At 38.0% G+C, this 19,603-nt stretch overlaps 1 protein-coding gene across 1 annotated transcript in view; it reads left to right on the top strand.

The window, feature by feature from the left end:
* The first annotated feature begins 3,090 nt into the window (after positions 1 to 3,090).
* KPNA1 (karyopherin subunit alpha 1) overlaps positions 3,091 to 19,603 on the top strand; it is a 67,479-nt gene continuing 50,966 nt past the window's right edge. The window contains exon 1 of the mRNA XM_059162836.1: positions 3,091 to 3,279. The gene's annotated coding sequence lies outside the window, so the exon portion shown is untranslated. The remainder of the gene's footprint in view (positions 3,280 to 19,603) is intronic.

Below are 19,603 nucleotides of genomic sequence, written 5' to 3'. Positions count from 1 at the left end.
ACAAAACCCTACAATTTAGAAATGTGCAGTGCTAATAAATAAAATCCTAAGTATTCTGTGTTCAAACGCTTTCATTGAGAGAATATAGAATAATACAATGAATACTGTTACGCTGAAAAGAAAAAAAAAAGAATATAGAATAATATAGCCCGCAAAATTTAAATATGCAAAAAAGAGTTAAAACAGTTAAAATAAATTGCTGTATCAGAGGACAGAAAAGAACATAAAGATAATCATGTTATAAAAATATTGGGGTGCATGGGTCACTCAGTTGGTTAAGTGTCTGCCTTCAGGTCATGATCCAAGGGTCCTGAGATCAATCCCTGTGTCAGGCTCCCTGTTCAGTGGAGTCTGCTTCTCTCTCCCTCTGCCCCCTGCCCTAACTTGTGCTGTGCATGCGCTTTCTCTCTCTCTCAAATGAATACACAAAATCTTAAAAAAAAAAAAAAGTAAGAAAAATTTTAAATGCCCAACTCTTGATTTCAGCTCAGATAATGATCTCAAGATTGTGAGATCAAGCCTCATGTCCTGTTCTGCACTGGGCACGGAGCCTGGTTAAGATTCTCTCTTCCTCCCTCTGCCCCTCCCCCTCTTTCAAAAATTGTTTTAATTTTCTCACATATGTTATTTGCTTAACTATATTTAGTCTTCCTGTTATTACTAGTTGCCACTTTCACCTAGTCCTATTGCTATTTTAAGTAACAGCATTAATGCCTCAGAAAAGAAATACAACAGTATATATAAATTCAAGTAAATAGATGTTTTTATATTAAAGTAATAACATATATGTATAATTATACTATTATTTACTTTTACATCTACCAGATTGACAAAAAATTTTTAAAAAACCAGACATTTCCAAATGTTAGTAAGATGTTTAGAGAAGAGAATCTTAATATATTGCTTGTGGGATATAAATTGATAAAGCCACCTTGTAAAATCATCTAGCAGTATTTAGTATATTAGTGTTCTATTGTTGTGTAACAAATTACCAGAAACCTAGTGCTTAAAACATATTATCTCACAGTTTCTGTGTCCTAGGAGTCTAGGCACAGCTTGACTGTTTCATCAGCTCATAGTCTCACAAAGCTGCAATCAAGGTATAAGTCAGGCTGTCTTCTCATCTGGAGGCTTGCCTGGGGAAGAGTAACTTCCAAACTCTCTAAGGTTGTTGACAGAATTCATTTCCTCCTGGTTGTAGGACTGAGGGTCCCGGCTTCTTATTGGCTGTCAGCTGGAGGCACTCAGGTCCTAGAAGCCTGCTTTGTGACCCTATTCTTAGGCAGCTCATAGCATAACATCTCACTTCTTCAAGCCCAGTAGGAGCATGTCTAGTCCCAGTCTGCTAAGATGAAATGTAATCAAGGGACTGACGTCTGATTATCTTTGCCATATTCTATTGGTTGGAATTAAGTCAAAGGTCCCACTCACACTTGAGGGGTAGGGATTAATACCACAACACTAGGGGACAAAGATCATGGGCCATCTTAGAATTCTGCCTACCACGGCTAGTGAAATTAAAGATGTAGTATCCTAGGATCTAGCAGTTTCTTTATACACACAAAGATGTGTATAAAAATGTTCATAGCAGTATTGTTTGTAATAGCAAAATTATTCTTCTACAATTTTAAAATTTCTCAAACTACAAAAAGATAAAGTCAGAGAAATATTCATTAATAAAATCTGTTGTGTCGTATGATAACATTTTTGTAGAAGTAACATATATATAAGAATTTTGCTTCATCAATGGCCTATTGTTGTTGAGCAAATCCTCCCAGCACTGAGAATAACTGGACAAAATATAAAAACACTAATGCATGGAGGAGCCACCAAGACAGTGAGAATTTGTGTGTCCCAGATCTGGAAGAAAACAGAAACCATTAGAGGAAAGCCTGACATTTGCCATCACTTTTCCACCTGAGGTGATTGTTAAGTCTGAAAGCAGTGGCTGAAAAACTGAGGAGAGCTTTTCGCTGTCTCATGGGGCTGAGGAAGCTGGGCCCAGAGAGAGGCGGGGCCAAGGAAGAAGGCCCCCAGCTAGGAGTAAGGGTGAACTGGAAAAAATCTAGTTTTCACAAAGACCAAAGCCCAGCTCTGAATAATCTTAGTTCTGACTGGAATAAAGTGATCTCTCCACAGTTTAGCTGTGGTCAGGTATACTTGCCCCCAAATTTCTCCCTTAGAACACCTTGCCTTTCCCCAGTCCCCTTGCTCACACTGAATTCATCCTAAAAAACATACCATCCACCAATGGAGAATGCTGATGCTGCAGGAAGAGATACAGGACAAATGAATATTTCATAGCCTAGGATTCAGGTAGTGAGTGGTCCTCCCTCCCACACTTGTAAATGAATTAAGCTACCAGATTTCTTCCACGTTGCTTCTCTGCCAGTGTTTTAAATCAATCTGATAAACCATGTCACATGTGAGACTTTCTATTCTGTGACCTCTGTTTGGTTGGCTTCAGTCCTTCCTCTTTGGAAAGCAGTGTTCAAAAAGAATTCCATCAAATTTAACGGTAACATTATTTGCCCAAAATTTGTTTGCGAGCACTTGAGAGTGAAGCAACGATTTATGTTTTATTTAATTTCTTAATTATTTTTGATACTTCTCATACGTTATCAGGCAAAAGGGAAGGGAGAGAACAGCAACAAAATACCCAGAAGCCTTTTCACACGTGCTGCCTGTGAATGCTTTAGACACGAGGCATTGACTTTTGACACTTTTGCAATACTCCCTCAGCCTTCATTCATTCCATCGTTCATTCAATAAATGTGTATTAGGTACAAGCTCTGTTAGAGGCTAGTTATAGGCAGGTGAGGCGAGGATCAATTCACCTAGACATAATTGTAGACATAATTTTGCAATTCAACCTAAGTACCGTCCTGTGGTCACTCCACCGCGTTTCTGCAACCTTTGCCATTGACTGTCAATCTCCTCATCGAGACCTTCCCGATCCCCCGCTGTTCACCGGTTTCCCCCTAGCCGCTAGGACTTCCCGTGAAAGACGGGTGGAAAACTACAACTCCCGGCAGCCTCTGCAGCGGGGCAGCAGAAGAAAACGCGCAGGCGTGCGGGCCGGCCCCCGCGCGCAGACGCTCTGCGAACGCCCGCTGAGCTGGGTCTCACTGCTGGGTGCGCGGCGGCGGAGAGCGAGGCCTGGTGAGCACCGGCGCTGGCCGGCTGTTGGAGCTTGTGCGCGGGAGAGGTACGGCGGGCCGGTTAGCGAGCGAGCGCCTCACCCCAGCATCGGCACCGGGATCGGTTGCCTTGAACCTGGTGAGTGCGGGGCCCCGTGGCTCCGGCCCCTCCCCCTCCCGCTGGCGGATCCGGCAGTCCTCGGCGGGACCCGGGAGAGGCCCCGGGGCGAGGGCGGGCGCCGGTCGGCCTCGAGCTCGAGTCCCAGGGCCCGGGCGCTCGCGGTCGTCCGTGCGTCACGGGCCCGGCTGTCCTAACGGCCGCGCGGCCGGCGGAGGGGAAGGTGGGGGTGGGGAGCGCTGGTGTGATTGCCATCGGGAACGCCGGTCGAGGCGAGGCGGGGCGGGGCGGCGGCGGGGCTGGAACCGGCGTTGGGGACTGCGGGGCGCCGAGGCAGCGGGGCGGAGAGGAGGCGAGCGCTGAGTCTGCGCGGCGGCCGGGCGTGAGCGGGCGGGAGGCGGGGGTGGGCAGCGCGGAGTGCTGGGACTAAGGCAGAAGGGAGTGGGGGGCGCGGGTGGAAATCCTGATCGGGGCTGGAAGGGACGGTCTCGGCAATTCACAAGTTAGAGCCCGAGCCGGAGCCGGTGGTTGGGAGGGAGAGGGGCGGGAGTGGAGAGGGACGACTGCAGTTTACAGATGTCATAACAACACGGGCCTGAAGCGGCTGACCGGGGTGTGGTAATTATAGGAATGACTGAACTTCGTCTGCTCAGAGTGTGAGGGGTGATGCGAGGGAAACAGCGAAGTAGGAGATGAAGCGCAAAATGGGAGGGGAAAACCCAAGGATGACTGGAGTCAGGGAAGTCGTTTCGAAGGAAAGAATTTAATGTGCCACTTCTCAGGGAAAGATTGCAGAATTGTGGGGTTTTTAGGTTTTAAATTCGGAATAAACATTTTGAAGTTATTTTTCTAGAACAGGCTAATAAATTCTATTCTTAATTTTCCCCGTCCTCTTTTTCTTTAAGAAACAGTTTCTTCAAAACCCCTATTTCTCAGCGGTAGATGAGTAAGTGATTTTCCCCTCTCTTGTTGTTTCAAGGCTCTTTCTTGACAGTAACTTGTTCTTGTGTTTGTAATATTTTGAAACGGGTTCAGGAGTTATTCCCCCTTAAAAATTGAGGAGATGAAATTTTAACTTTTTTGTTTTTTAATTTTAACTTTTCAAAGGAAAGTGATAATGAAGTCTGTTGTAGTTTTACTGAAATCATTTATTCTTGGAGGGCACTGTATATACCTGATTGTAAGATGGAGGACTTGAGAGAAAGGAATGAAATTTGCCCTCCTTTCCAGATACTGTGCTGAATCCCTTAGGTATAGTAAAACATCTAATCCTCATGGTAACTTTGAAGTAGATGTTAATTTATTTGATTCTACCGATAAAACTTTGAAGGCCAGAAAAGTAACTTAAGCAAGGTTATGTAGCTCTTGTTGGAACCAGCCTTAGAACCAAAGATTACTGCCATTTTAAGAATTATTCCTTAAAAAAAATAAAAAAAAATAAAAATCTCTCCTCTTCTTTCATGTTTTGTTCTGTTTTTTGTTTTTTGTTTTGTTCATTTAGTGAATACTTACTGACTGTGCTGAGACTAGGGACACAACTGGTCAAAACACTTTACTATGTCATGGAAATGATAATCTAATGTAATGAATATATGTATTAACTGCATGGCATTTTATCAGTCTTTATAATTGAGCAGAAACTATACTCTAGTAAACAGCAGAGGAAGTTCAGATGGAATCAGACATGAGCCTTGAGGAATTTACAGTCTAGTAGAGAAACAAAACATATAAAAACATAGAATAAACTAAATGACAGAAGTAAAAACCTCTCCTGAAGTCAGTATACTTGCATTTTGTTACTTAGGTCCTCTTCGTAGACCTGTGATTTAATATTACGGGCATTGGCTTTTATCTAGGATTGGTACATAATAAAGGAAAAAAAAAAAAAATCTTCATTGCCATCCAAAACACTTTCTCATTTATTTATTGGTCTTTATAAAGGAGATAAGTTAGAGATAAATTCTTTTTAAGACAAATTGATACACTTTTTTATTTTAAACAAGTGACTGATTTTATTAGGTCATTTGTGTTTTGTAAGCCCTCCTCTTGCTCTTTACACTTTGGCTGTCAGGAGGTTCAGAGCTGTGTCCAATTTTTACAATTTTCTTTCTTTCTTCTTCTCTTTTCTAAGATTTTATTTATTTGGCAGAGAGAGAGAGCCCAATGTAGGGCTCCATGTGGGGCTTGATCCCAGGACCCTGGGATCATGATCTGAACCCACGGCAGATGCTTAATGACTGAGCCACCCAGGCGCCCCTGTTTTTATAATTTTCTTTAGCCTCAACTGTTATAAACTATACCAGATAGTTTGGAATTTCTGTCAGTTGTTTCCTGGTCTATTTTCTTTGTTCTCTGTTGCTCTCAATTTAGTTTCTACCTTTTCCCTTTCATTTGAGATTAAGGATTATACCTTGTTTTTAGCTTCAGTTGTTTTAGCATAGTGTTTGTTAAATTAATGATTGTCATGATGATTTATGATGTTTGTGTTAAGTCTGTCACATTGTTTTTTAGAAATATGTGAGAATACTTTGTATAAAATCAGTTTTGAGACTTTGGGTCATGCAAGTAAAAGTGACTGACCTAGTGATAAAGGTAATTCCCTATTACTCAAAGTCTTTGTTATAAGATTGCTGTACTTTGCAGATATTATGAATTCAGCCATAATAATGGAAGAAAACGTTGGAAATGGTAAACAATTCAATTAGCTGATTGGGGCTGATTTCATTCTGTTCTTGCTGCAGTAAGCAGGATGTGGCCCCTGGCCAATGGGGGGCCTGCATTAGAAACTTGAGGTCCTGCAGTGGAAGAGCAGGGATGAAGACTGATGGAACCTACTGTTCTGTTTTTTTTTTTTTTTTTTTTTTTTTTAAGCTGTTACAACTCCACAAAGAACTGTGAAGTGATAAAATGTTTCTGACCTAGTGAGGTAGATTAATTAGGACAGTTCTTGAAAGCAGGCAATAATCCAGAATGTGGATAATAGGGATAATCTTCTTCACATAACAAGAATAATACTGCCCTTCATATACAAAGATAAGTCTGCTTACTCATCGTGATTGATTTTCCAGTGTGAGGAGGGATATGTGCTGAGTAGTCCATGAGTCTCTGTATTCTGACCAACAACGCAGCTTGGGGCCAGAATGGGGGCTTGTAGCTAGGGAACAGAAAGACAGGCATGAGGGACTAACATCTATTGATGGATCAGGCATTACATTAAGTATTTTCACTTAATTATCCTTGCAAAACCACTTTGAGGAGGTAGTTTCATGTACAGGGTGATTAGGTAACTTGCCCTATTTCACATAGTATGTGATGGAGCTGGAATTCAGACAGGGCTATTTGTACTATGTTCACATCAACCATTGAAGCTTGGTTTTTGTCTTAGTTTGCAGTTCACTCTCTAGAGCAGAACAAACTAGGTGTAGTTCTTTTAGCATCATGAAATGATATTGTGAAGACCTAATTTGCTAACAGGGGAAGAAAGACTGTTCAAGTCCTTGTTATATTGCCATTAAAAAAAATACAGGTTTTTAATTAGAATACTGTATGAAAAACAACTGTCCCTTGTCCCAGCCCCTGCACTTTAAGAGCCTACCCTCCCCCCCCAGCCCCTTTTATAAAAAAGTAGGCTCCATGCCCAGTGTGGAACTCTATGCAGGGCTTGAACTCATGACCCTGAGATCAAGAGTCAGATGCTTAAATGATTGAGCCACACAGGTGCCCCTACCTCTTTTTTTTTTTTTTTAAGCTGTTTACTTTCATATTAATTAATAATTTGCTTCTGTTTTTTTCTTGATATAGCAATTTCAGGCGTTATCTGTTGACTTTCCTCTGTATACATTGCCTCTCCCATCCTCCCAGTATAATTGACATAGTTCTTTATTAAGTCAATATTCAAAGTGTTTACAGTATTACAGCCATGTAAATATTCATAGTTGCACCATGTACTTTATTATGATGTCATTTCTTCTGTTAACCAGTTTGTGTTTTTCCAGGAGTTAATACCTTTTTTTACCCTCCCTTCATTTCCCGAGATAGCTGTCCTGGAACTTGCCGTGCTTTTATTGCTGTCTGGACTGGTTATTTTCTAGGCCTACTTGCCACCTGTTACCCTGGAACTTCTCTTTACATCACTCTTAAAATTCTCTTTGCCTTTCTCCTATAATGGGTCTTCTATTTCCCATATTTTCTTTAGCCTCCTGAGAAAGGATACCTGGGAAGTAAAAACTTTCTGAATGCATTCTCTCTTACCATTTCATCAGTAATTTGGCTAGGTATAAAATTGTAGGCTTAAAAAGTTTGGAAGTCATAGCTTGTTTTCTTGCATTCCATTGTTGCTGTTGAAATCCAAAACTATTCTGATTATTTGTTTGTGACCTTGCCATCTTATAGAAACTTTTCGATATTATTTTTAACCCCTGAAATTGAATGATAATGTGCCTACGTAGGGTTTTTTGGTTTTATTTTGTTTAATTTAAGGGAACTCCATGGATGCTTACAAATTGGAAGCTTATGTCCTTTAGTTCTGGAAAAACATTTTTTATTATGTTTTGGACTTTAGGTAAAAAGGGTTTTAAAGTTAATTATGCTTCTCAGTTCTTGATGTACTATCATGAGGCTGTACAGGGTTCTTTAAATTTTCCTTCCATTTCTAAGCCCTACTTCCCCATTGCCCTTTTTAGCAGGTATCCACTGCATTGTGATTGATAGGTTTCTTGATTTATGTGAATCATTGAATCATTGTGAAATATGTTGTATTTTGTGTCTGTGTGTATGTATTTAGTTTATGTATTATAGACCTTGTTCTGTTTCTTATTTTTTTTATTCAACATTGTTTTGGAGACCTTTCTGTTCTGTGTACATATAGTTGTATATAATATAATTCCATAATATGCATCTACCACATTTTTTTCTGTCCCACCTTGCTGGCATCAGAAATACACTGTAGTAAATATACTCTTAGTTGTATATTATTATGGACCTGTGTGAAAAGTTCTCGGGTATATATACCTAGGAGTGGAATTCCTGGGTCATAGAAAGGGAGCACTAATTTATGTGCTCACTAGAACTTCAGAAGGGTGTTGTTTGCCCACATCTTTGTCAGTACTTGGTTTTATTCAACTTTCTAGTATTTGCCAGTCTGATGTATATAAAGTAGGTGTCTCATTGCTTCAGTTTACCTTCTCTGATTACTAATGAGTTTGAGCACCTCTTGGATTCATTCAGGTTTTCCCTTTTGAAAACTGTCAGTTTTGCCCTTAGTTTCTTTTTCCTTTGGGTTGCTGTTTTTCTTTTTGGTTTGCAGAAATTCCTTGTGGAGGTTAATTTTGAGTGGTCTGTTGATTTTAGGCTTGGAAAATATCTTCTCTAAGATATTGTCTCTCTGTTAATTTTGTCTCTAGTGTCTTTCCTTGAATGGATATTCTAAATTTGATACCTTGTTTCTTTGATAGTATGTTCTTCATCAGTTCTTTTGTTCTCTGTTGGAATTTGTATTATTTGGGTATTGGAACTCATAGGTTGTTCTTTTATTTTTTTTAAAGTCTTTTTAAAAGATTTTATTTATTTGGTAGGGAGAGAAAGTACAAGTAGGGGGAATGGCAGGGAGAGGGAGAAGCAGACTCCCTGATGAGCAGAGAACTTGATGGGGGATTTGATCCTAGGACCTTGGGATCATGACTTGAGCTGAAGGCAGATGCTTAACTGACTGAGCCACCTAGGCAACTTTCATAGGTTGTTCTTTTAATTCCCCCCCCCCTTTCTTTCCATCACTTAGTCTTTTTGTTCTGCTTCCTAAGAAATTTCCTCAGTGTTATGTTCCAACCTTTCTATTGAGTTTTTAATTTCTGTCTACATTTTATTTCTTAGAACTCATTCTGTGTTATAGTATCTTTATATTGTTTCATAGACACTATAATTCTTTTGAAGATTTTAATGATAGTTTTTAAGTTTTGTTTTTTCTTCCCTCTTTGTTCTGTTTCTTCTAAGTTCCTTTTTTTGTTGTTTCTATTGCGGTCTTTTCTGTATAGAGGCTTTCCCCAGCCATAATCATATATGGTTGTCCATTCATATTTAAGAGTGAAGTGCCAAAAACTGAACTGAAAATTCTGTAGGTGCGGCTTATTAAAGATGGTCATTTATGGGAGGAGGGGACACTATTAGGTCTTTTTCTTGGGCTGGTCAGTTTCCTTGAGAAAGAGAGCCTCCAGTCCCTTGAGGGGAGGTTATGTACACCTGGCTGCTATGTTTTGAGAACTTAGAAAAGGAGCTGGAGTTCTCGCTGTTCATTGTGTTCTTGTAATCCTGTTTTCTGTGTGGCATATCACTCCCAGTTTACCTGTACTGGAGACCTCCATTTTGGAGTCTCTTTAGTTTGGTTTCTTCAGAGTAATCTCCACAATTGTAGGGTTAGGAGGGATGGTTGCTTACTTTGGAGCAGTGGGGGAGGAAATCTGGCTGTGATGACTAGTTTGTAGACTTCCAACTAACCTTCTGGGTTTTTTCCTCCCTAACCCTTCAGAGGGTTATGGGAGTACTGTGAGGACTCCTGCTTGTGGACAGTGTGAATCAGCTTCTTTGCAGGTGCTTAGGCTTTAGAGTTCTCCACTTTGCTAGTATAATATCACTTGACCATCTGTTTTATAGTTTCTGACAAGGTTTTGACATCTTATATGTGATTCTGTCCTTTTCTCTCTATCCCGTGGGTCATTCCTTAAAAAAAAAAAAAAGTTAAAATTTTAGTGTTAATCGGTCTACCATATTTACCATTTTATTTCTTTATATAGACTTTTTAAAAAAAATTTGAGTTTAGTTGAAACACAGTACTACATTAATACATAAACTTTATTTTCTGGAACGTCCATTCTTTTCATAACATTTGAGGGACTGCTATATGCCTAGTCCTATACTTAATATTGAAGATTAAAATTTAAAATTTCTGGGGGGCACCTGGCTGGCTTGGTTGGTGGAGTGTGCAGCTTTTTGGAGGGTTGTGGGTTCAAGTCCCATGTTGGGTGTAGAGATTACTTAAAAATAAATTTTAAAAAAAACGATTTTATTTATTTATTTGACAGAGAGAGACAGCACAAGCAGGCAGAGGGAGAGAGAGAAGTAGGTTCCCTGCTGAGCAAGGAGCTCAATGTGGGACTCAGTCCCAGGACCCTGGGATCGTGACCTGAGCTGAAGGCAGCTGCTTAACCTACTGAGCCACCCAGGCATCCCTTAAAATTAAAATCTTAAAAAATTAAAATTTCTGAGCTTTGTTAATATATTTCTGAGTTGTTAATATATTTTGGGAAGAAGGTTACATCCTGTATGTGCTGCTTATTTTGGAATGTGAAAACCCTCATAAGTGCCCTATGTGGTAGATATGTTACAGAATTTATTAATTTCAGTAATGAATATGAATTGGATTAAGGCAGATTTGCAGTTTTTCTTTTTTCACATGAAGGAACGCTTTACATGCATTACACCATTTTGAGGAAAGATTTATTAAAAAAAAAATCCAAGGTCCTGAGTGGCTCAATCAATGAATGGAGTGTTAGACTCTTGATTTTGGCTCAGGTCGTGATCTCAGGGTCCTGGGATTGAGCCCCGCTTCAGGCTCTGCACTCAGAGAGGAGTCTGCTCTCTCCAGGATTCTCTCCTTCTGTCCTTTACCTTCCTCTGGTCCCCATGGGCATGCAGTTGCGGGCTCTCTTTTTAAAGATTTTTTATTTATTTGAGGGAGAGAGACAGCATGAGGAAGGGAAGGGGAAGAAGCAGAGGGAGAAGCAGACTAACCCCTGAGCAAGGAACCTGAAGTGACCAGATCCAGGCCCTGGGGTCATGACCTGAGTCGAAGGCAGATGCTTAATGTACTGAGCCATCCACATGCCCTTCTCTCTCTTAAATAAATAAATCTTTAAAGAAAAGTTAAAAAATAAAAATAAAAATTCCAACTACATATATAAAGGAAGAGGTGGTTTTTTTTTTTTTTTTTTTTAAAGACCTAAAGTGTTCAATTAGAACTTTGATGAAATAGCAGAACATTGAGTTGATAAAATTCTAGGCGAAAGTGAAGAACGTAGTTTTCAGTGTTTTAGGTAGGCTGGGAAGCTTCACTGTAGTAAATAATATGCTTTCAGCTCTACTGTTTGAAAGTATTTCTTATTGTATAAATAGTATATTGCTTACTGTAGAAAATTTGGAAGATAGAGAAAAATATGAACTTGCTCTTGAAATTTTTATATACCACTTTAAATTATGAATGTTTTAAAGGTATAGAGAATAATATTAGTTGGGTTTTTGTTCCCAACATCCAGATTTTTTCATATGTTTGTATTATTTTTCTCATTTCTCAGTATGTCATTTCCTTAATATCCTCATTTTGGAATTTTTAGGTTTACAATTTTTCACTAATAATTACAGTGCAGCAAACTGTCTTATACTTACTGCTAATTTTATTTCCTCTTGGTATATTCCAAAAGTGGAATTACTGAATCCTAGGGTATGGGTTTCTAAAATCCTTAGTAAATATTTTCCCTTAAATGTTTTGCTATTGAGAAGGTCTTTGGAGAACACTGCAAGTTGGGAACCTTGAGATACTGGAAGGTGAGGTCAATATTAGGGTCAGAGGTTACAGTCAGCTCTTCAGTGGAAGAAAGTTTGAAGCTGGGACTTGAAAGAAAGTAGGTATTTCTATTAGATTAGTGGGGTTAGAACTCCAAGATGTAACCAGAGATGGTACAGTGAATCATGTCTGCAGCATTGAGGTCTCATAGGAGAGACTTAAGGCAATGTTTTTCAGACTTTGCCCCCACTAGAATATCTCTAAAATAAAGGAGCTCTTTGAATTATTTTATAGGAAAGGAAATGGGTTGGATATTTTCAATTTTACTTTTCTTCTCTAATTTATTAAGATCTTTTAAAAGGACCTGCTACCATTTGATTAGAAGTTGGTGGCAAATGAGTAATTAATAGTCGCAAATGAACTTAAAACCTTTTTATACTTAAATTCATTTATGCTTATATTTATAGGTCCATAACTTATTTTGTAGTCATACTTTCTTGTGGTCATGTATTCTAATACAGTTATGCTTGGTTTATATGTAAGTAAATTAACTGTATTAGCGTTTCATGGTGTTTCACAAAGAATATGGTGAATGTTAAATATTCAGAATTTTTAGTGTGTGTTTGTGATTTACAAACTGGGTGGATTAACTCAGCACCCTAAATATGTACTATCTTGAATATAATAAAATATAAAAAGATAGACATTCAGTGTGTTGGGTATAGATTGATGTAGGATGGAGAGTATTTATTGACTCAGTCAAGGCCAAGGATCTTGTAGGACAAAGAAGTTCAAATTTGATTTAAGATGTGCTAAAGATTCATTCCTAGATCCTTAGGCATTGAAGTAATACAGTGAAAAAGGTGTTGAGATTAATAGAGAGCTGTGTGAAGGATGACTTGAAGAGCAGAGAGCCAGAGGTTAAGGAAGGGTGGGTTAGAATTCTTGCAGTTCTGTGGATATAGGGTTGACAAGGACCGGGACTAGACTGGTGGAATACACAGGAGCAGATAAAGTCAAACACTTTGGATAGACTAATAAGGAAAATTTGATAACTAAATGAACATGAAGAAGCAAGTGGAAGATTTCATTTCGGAAGAGAAATGCATTTATATTTACCACCAAGTTTGCATCTGGCTTTTAATTTTTTGCTTTCTTAGCTTTATTTCCCTAGAAAACATGGAAAATTAGGCATAATGGCTTTAATTTTAAAGGCTTCTTGTTCTTGAGAAGGTATTTTGAAAAGTTATTAACAGAAATTTAGGATTTTTAATTAATTGTCTAAGTGATAATATAAAAATATTTGATTAGGATTAGGAAAATTTTCATGCTATTACTTTGTTATTTCTCCTGTAATCCTCTGTAGATTTTGTTTCATTTCTTCGTTACCAGAGTTCCTTTCAATCCAACTTAAGCCCACATTTCAGCTGAATTTTGCGTTTTTGGTAAAGATTTTGCTCCTTTATAGTTTTTTCTTTTCTTCTTTTTCTTCTTCTTTTTTTTTTTTTTTTTTTTTTTTAAGATTTTATTTATTTATTTGACAGAGATTACAAGCAGGCAGAGAGACAGGCAGAGAGAGAGGAGGAAGCAGGCTCCCCGCTAAGCAGAGAGCCCGATGCGGGGCTCGATCCCAGGACCCTGAGATCATAACCTGAGCCGAAGGCAGAGGCTATAACCCACTGAGCCACCCAGGCACCCCTATAGGATTTTTCAACTGCAGATGTATATCAGAATATATTTGGGAATCTTTGAAAGAAGAAGCAAAACACCAGAGACCTAGTATGTGCCTCAGGCTTACTAATCAAATTCTTTGGAAGGACAGTTGAGATATGTTTTTTAAAAAACTCTCCCATGTGACAGATCAAATCCCCTCTTGAACCCACAAGGAGGGGTAGCCAACCAATCTCAGTTACCAATATGAGTAAATACATATTTAAGATTTTTTAATACAGGCTTTCTATTTTAGAGCACTTTTAGGTTCATAACAAAATTGAGTGGAAAGTAGAGTTCCGATGTATCCCACTATCTTCCCCACCATCAACATATGCATCAGCTTGTTACAATTATTTTAATGGAACCAACACTGATAAATTGTTATCATCCAGAGTCCATAGTTTACATTAAGTTTATATTCATTCTTCATGTTGTATATCTATGGGTTTTGACAAATGTATTTTGACAGGTATCCACCATTAGAGTATCATGCAGAATAGTTTCTCAGTTCCCTAAAAATCTTTTCTGCTCTGCCTTTCATCCCTCCCACTCCATAAACACTTGGCAACCATTGATCTTTTAACAGTTTACATAGTTTTGCCTTTTGAGAATGTCATATAATTGGAATCATACCCACATGTTTTTTCAAAACATTCTCAATGTGACATATACCCTGTCCTCCACAAAAAGGCGGGGAGGATGGTGTTATTTTACATAATCTCATTTATGGATACTGGAAATTTTTCTTTTTCCTGGAAATTATGGATACTAGAAATTTTTCTTTTATGGGTTTTTTTTTTTTTTTTTTTTTTAAAGATTTTATTTATTTGACAGACAGAGACCACAAGTAGGCAGAGAGGCAGGCAGAGAGAGAGAGAGGAGGAAGCAGGCTCCCTGCAGAACAGAGAGCCCGATGCGGGGCTCGATCCCAGGACCCCTGGGATCATGACCTGAGCCGAAAGCAGAGGCTTTAACCCACTGAGCCACCCAGGCGCCCCTATGGGTTTTTTTTTAAATTGAAGTATAGTTGACACAATGTTACATTAGCTTCAGGTATACAAGGTACTGATTCTATAATTTTATACCTGTACAGTGCTCATAAGTGTAGCTACTATATGTCACCTTATAACATTATTAGAGTACCATTGGCTGTATTCCGTAGAAGGTGCTGTACTTTCATCCCTGTAACTTACTCATTCCATAACTGAAAGTCTGTATTTCCCGCTTCCCTTAACTTCTTTTGCCCATCCCCCTACTCCCCTTCCCTCTGGCAAACCGCCAGTTTGTTTTTTATATTCTTGGATTGGTTTTGCTTTTTTGCTTGTTTGCTTTGTTTTTTAGGTTCCTCATATAATTAAAATCTTAGGGTATTTGTCTTTGAGTTATTTCACTTGTGTAATACCCTCTAGGTACACCCATGTTGTTGCAAAGTCGCAAGATTCTTTTTTTTTTTGTGGCAGAGTAATATTCCATTGTATATATATATACACCATGTCTTTTTAATTCATTCTTGGTGGACATTCAGGTTCCTTCCATATCTTGACTGTTGTAAACAATGCTGCAATAAACATATGGGTGCATATATCTTTTCAAATGAGTGTTTCCTTTTCTTTTGGGTAAATACCCCATTGTGGAATTATTGGATCATTTGATGATTCTATTTTTAATTTTTGAGGAACCTCTGTACTGTTTTCTGTAGTGGCTACACCAATTTGAATTTGCACCAACAGTACATGAGGGTTCCTTTTTCTCCACATCCTCTGCAACACTTGATATTTCTTATCTTTTTGATACAGATTTGATAGGTGTTAGGTAATATTTCATTGTAATTTTGATTTGTGGTATAGAAGTTTTTAAGAAAATACTAACATGGAGTTTAAAAGGATGATACACCATGACCAAGTGTGTTTATTTAAAGAATCCGTCTTTCAATATCAAGAAATCTAGTAATATTTCACCATATTTAATATGTCAAAGTAGATAAATTTGATCATTTTAATAACCACCAAAAAGTGATTTGATAAAATTCAACACACATTTCAGGTTTTAAAAATTAGTAAAGTAGGGACGCCTTGGTGGCTCAGTCATTAAGCATCTGCCTTCAGCTCAGGCCATGATCCCCGGGGTCCTGGGATTGAGCCCTGCATTGGGCTCCCTGCTCAGCAGGGAATCTGCTTCTCCCTCTCCCACTGCCTTTTCTGTGTTCTCTATCTTGCTGTGGTTTCTCTGTCAAATAAATAAATAAGTAAAATCTTTTAAAAAAACCTAGTAAAATAGGTATGGATGGCTGGTACTTAGATGTCATTTTTTGTTTGTTTCAATTTTTTTTTTCAGTGTTCCAGGATTCATTGGTTTATGCACCACACCTAGTGCTCTATGCAATATGTGCCCTCCTTAATACCCACCATCAGGCCCACCCAACCCTCCACTCCCCTCCCCTCCAAAACCCTCAGTTTGTTTCTCAGAGTCCATAGTCTCTCATGGTTCATTTCCCCCTTTGGTTTCCCCCAACTCACTTCTCTCTTCCTCTCATGTCCTATGTGTTATTCCTTATGCTCCACAAGTAAGTGAAACCATATGATAATTGACTTTCTCTGTTTGACTTATTTCACTCAGCATAATCTCCTCCAGTCCTCTCCATGTTGATACAAAAGTTGGGTATTCATCCCTTCTGATGGAGGCATAATACTCCATTGTATAGATGGATCATATCTTCTTTATCCATTCGTCTTTTCAAGGGCATCTTGGCTCTTTCCACAGTTTGGCGATATGGCCATTGCTGCTATCAACGTTAGGGTACAGGTGGCCCTTCTTTTCACTACATCTGTATCTTTGGGGTAAATACCCAGTAGTGTAATTGCAGGGTCATAGGGTAGCTCTATTTTTAATTTCTTAAGGAATCTCCACACTGTTTTCCAAAGTGGCTGCACCAACTTGCATTCCTACCAATAGTGTAAGAAGGTTCACCTTTCTTCACATCCTCTCCAACACTTGTGTCTTGTTAATTTTGGCCATTCTAACTGGTGTGAGGTGGTATCTCAATGTGGTTTTGATTTGAATTTCCCTGATGGCTAATGATGAACATTTTTTCATATGTCTGTTAGTCATTTGTATGTTTTCTTTGGAGAACTGTCTGTTTATGTCTTCTGCCCATTTTTTGATGTGTTTATCTGTTTTGTGACTGTTGAGTTTGAGAAGTTCTTTATAGATCTTGATATCAGCCCTTTGTAGATGTCATTTTTTAAAAAAGTATCTCAGAACAGCAGTGCAACACAACTGGAGCTCGTTGATTGCTGTTAGGGATGCATGGTGGTACAGCCATTTTGAAAAACAGTATGACAATCTTACAAAAGTAAGCATATTGTTACCATATGACCCAGCAGTGTCACTGCAGGTTGTTACCCAAGAAAAATGAAAATACTTGTTCATACAAAAACCATATATGAAAGTTTATAGTGGCTTACTCATAATCACCAGAAAATGCAAACAACCCAAATGTCTATCAAGTGGTGAATAAAGTGTGGAATACAGTGGAATACAATTCAGCAATAAAAAGAATGAATTACTGCTAGATAAAACAACATTATGAATATTAAATTAGTTGATACTGACTAAAAGAAGCCACACTCAAAGGTTACATATTGGATGGTTCCATTTATTTTACTTCCTGGAAAATGCAAAACTGTAGGGACAAAAATAAATCACTAAGTGCTTTAAGTGTTAAAGAGTTAAAGTGTTAAGTGTTGGAGTGGATTTACTAGGAGGAGACCTTATAGAACTTTTTCATAGTAAAGAAAATATTCTGTTTGTGGTGGTATTTACTTAAATGTTAAGTTTTACTTTATGTAAATTATAAATAATACCTTAGTAAACCTGACTTAAAAAAAAATACCCTAGTTATCATGTTTAGTTAACAAAATATTAGACATAGATCAAAACCAGAAATGAGATAAAATTGCCTGCTCTAACCTTTGTTGCTTAATTAACATTGTAACTTTGTCCTGGAAGTATAGTTAAATATTTTTAAATAGGAAGTGAAATGGAATACTAACTTTAGAATGGAGGAGGCAGAAGTTGCAATTGTTTAGAGATATTAAATATTGAGAGTGTCAGAAACAATTCAGTAGCTGATTTAATTCATTGGCTGGATTAAAAAATTTATGTATAGTAATTTTTTCATATATAGACAGTAGCCGATTAGAATATATTGGAAGGAAATTTTACATTTATCATTGCAATAAAAAAGATAAGTGTAATACATGTTTAATTCCTGACCAAGAAGACAGTATTTTAAAGATGTTGAATTTCCTTAATCTATGATTAGAATGTTATCTGAATGTCTAATGACTATTTTTTCCTTAAGACAAAAATGATTGGGAACGCTTGGGTAGCTCAGTCGGTTAAGTGTCTGCTTTCAGTTCACGTTATGATTCCAGGGTCCTGAGATCGAGTCCTGAATCAGACTCCTTGCCTGGCGAGGAAACTGCTTCTCCTTTTGCCTGCTGCTTCCCCTGCTTACGCGTGCGTGCTCTCTTTCTTTCCGTCTCTGACAAATAAATCTTTCAAAAAACCAAAAATGACTGGATTAAGGGTTCTTAAAGTTTTTGGCCTGGGAACTTGTTTACACTCTTAATTTACTGAAGACCCCAGAGAACTTTTGTTTATGATGCTTTTTTGTATTTGTTACTGTTTACTGAAGAAATTAAAACAAAATTTTATTTTATTTTTTATTTTTTAAAAGATTTTATTTATTTATTTGACAGGCAGAGATCACAAGTAGGCGGAGAGGCAGGCAGAGAGAGAGAGAAAGAAGCAGGCTCCCTGCTGAGCAGAGAGCCCGATGCGGGGCTCGATCCCAGGACCCTGGGATCATGACCTGAGCCGAAGGCAGAGGCTTTAACCCACTGAGCCACCCAGGCGCCCCAGAAATTAAAACAAAATTTTAGAACAGAAATACATAGCACACATTCTATTAGGTGTCAGAGTGATGAAGTCATCATGTAATAAAGCTTCTGAAAAGCTTAGGCGTGAAAGTAAAAAAAAAAAAACCATATATAAATCTTAGTATTACAAAAATCGTTTTCACGAGAAGCATTTTTTCACATATGATACAGTCAAATGTGGAAAAGTTTGAATCAGTCTTGAGTTAACAGTGATGGTGGTGGGGAACTGATGCACTCATATTCACTGGTGTACATTGGCACACTAAGCACATTGTTTTACGGCGTACTTGGACTATCAAAATTTTGAGTGCACATACTTTAGATCTTAAGTTCCACTGTTTAGAATTCATTATTGGATATAATTGCAGAATATGTGCAAATACATGAAGGAGAATACTGGTTACAGCATTGTTTGTAATAGAAAATTGGAGATAAGCTTAAAGGTCAGTGATGTTTAGGGTCTGGTCATTATGGTATAAAAACTAGTATATTAAAAGTAATTTAGCTCTGTGGGCATTATATGGAAGATTGTCCAGAGTTAAAGCAAAAGTGCAGAATTGTGTTTCTAATTTCCCATCAGTGTACAACAAAAACCAAAAGGTTTTATAGTCGTATAACAGTTTTTGAAAGGATATGCAGAGAGCTTGATGGTGGTTACCTTTAGGCGGGGGTACATTTTCATTTCTCTGTTTATACCCTTTCGTATTGTTTTTTTTTAATGTGAGCCTTTCTGTAATTTAAAAGGGAAGAATATTTCAAAGGCACAAATGCACTATATGGATGATAGAAATTATTAGTTTGAGCATTAGAGCCATTTGTGAGTTCTTGGATACTGCAGTTTAGCAAAAAAAGAAAGAAAACGGGTGCTTGCTTTTCTCATGTCTGTGTACTTTTGAAGAGCAGTTTTTCTAATCCAGTCTACTTACTGCTGTTCTTTATCAGTTGTATTTTCTAACGTCTGTCCTTTAATTTGTACGCTTATGTTTTGTGGGTCTTTCTCTTTTAACTTCCAACTGCTGAAATTTTATCTATCCTTCAAAACCTAGCTGAAACACCATCTCCTTAATGGAGCTATACCCCATCACTTTAGTCAGAAGAGGTTTTTTTTTTGAACCTTTAGAACTATTTATAGCCATTT

The sequence above is a fragment of the Mustela lutreola genome, chromosome 2 (assembly GCF_030435805.1).
Source record: "Mustela lutreola isolate mMusLut2 chromosome 2, mMusLut2.pri, whole genome shotgun sequence".
Taxonomy (NCBI): Eukaryota; Metazoa; Chordata; class Mammalia; order Carnivora; family Mustelidae; genus Mustela; species Mustela lutreola.
This window is presented reverse-complemented; position numbering and strand designations above follow the sequence as displayed.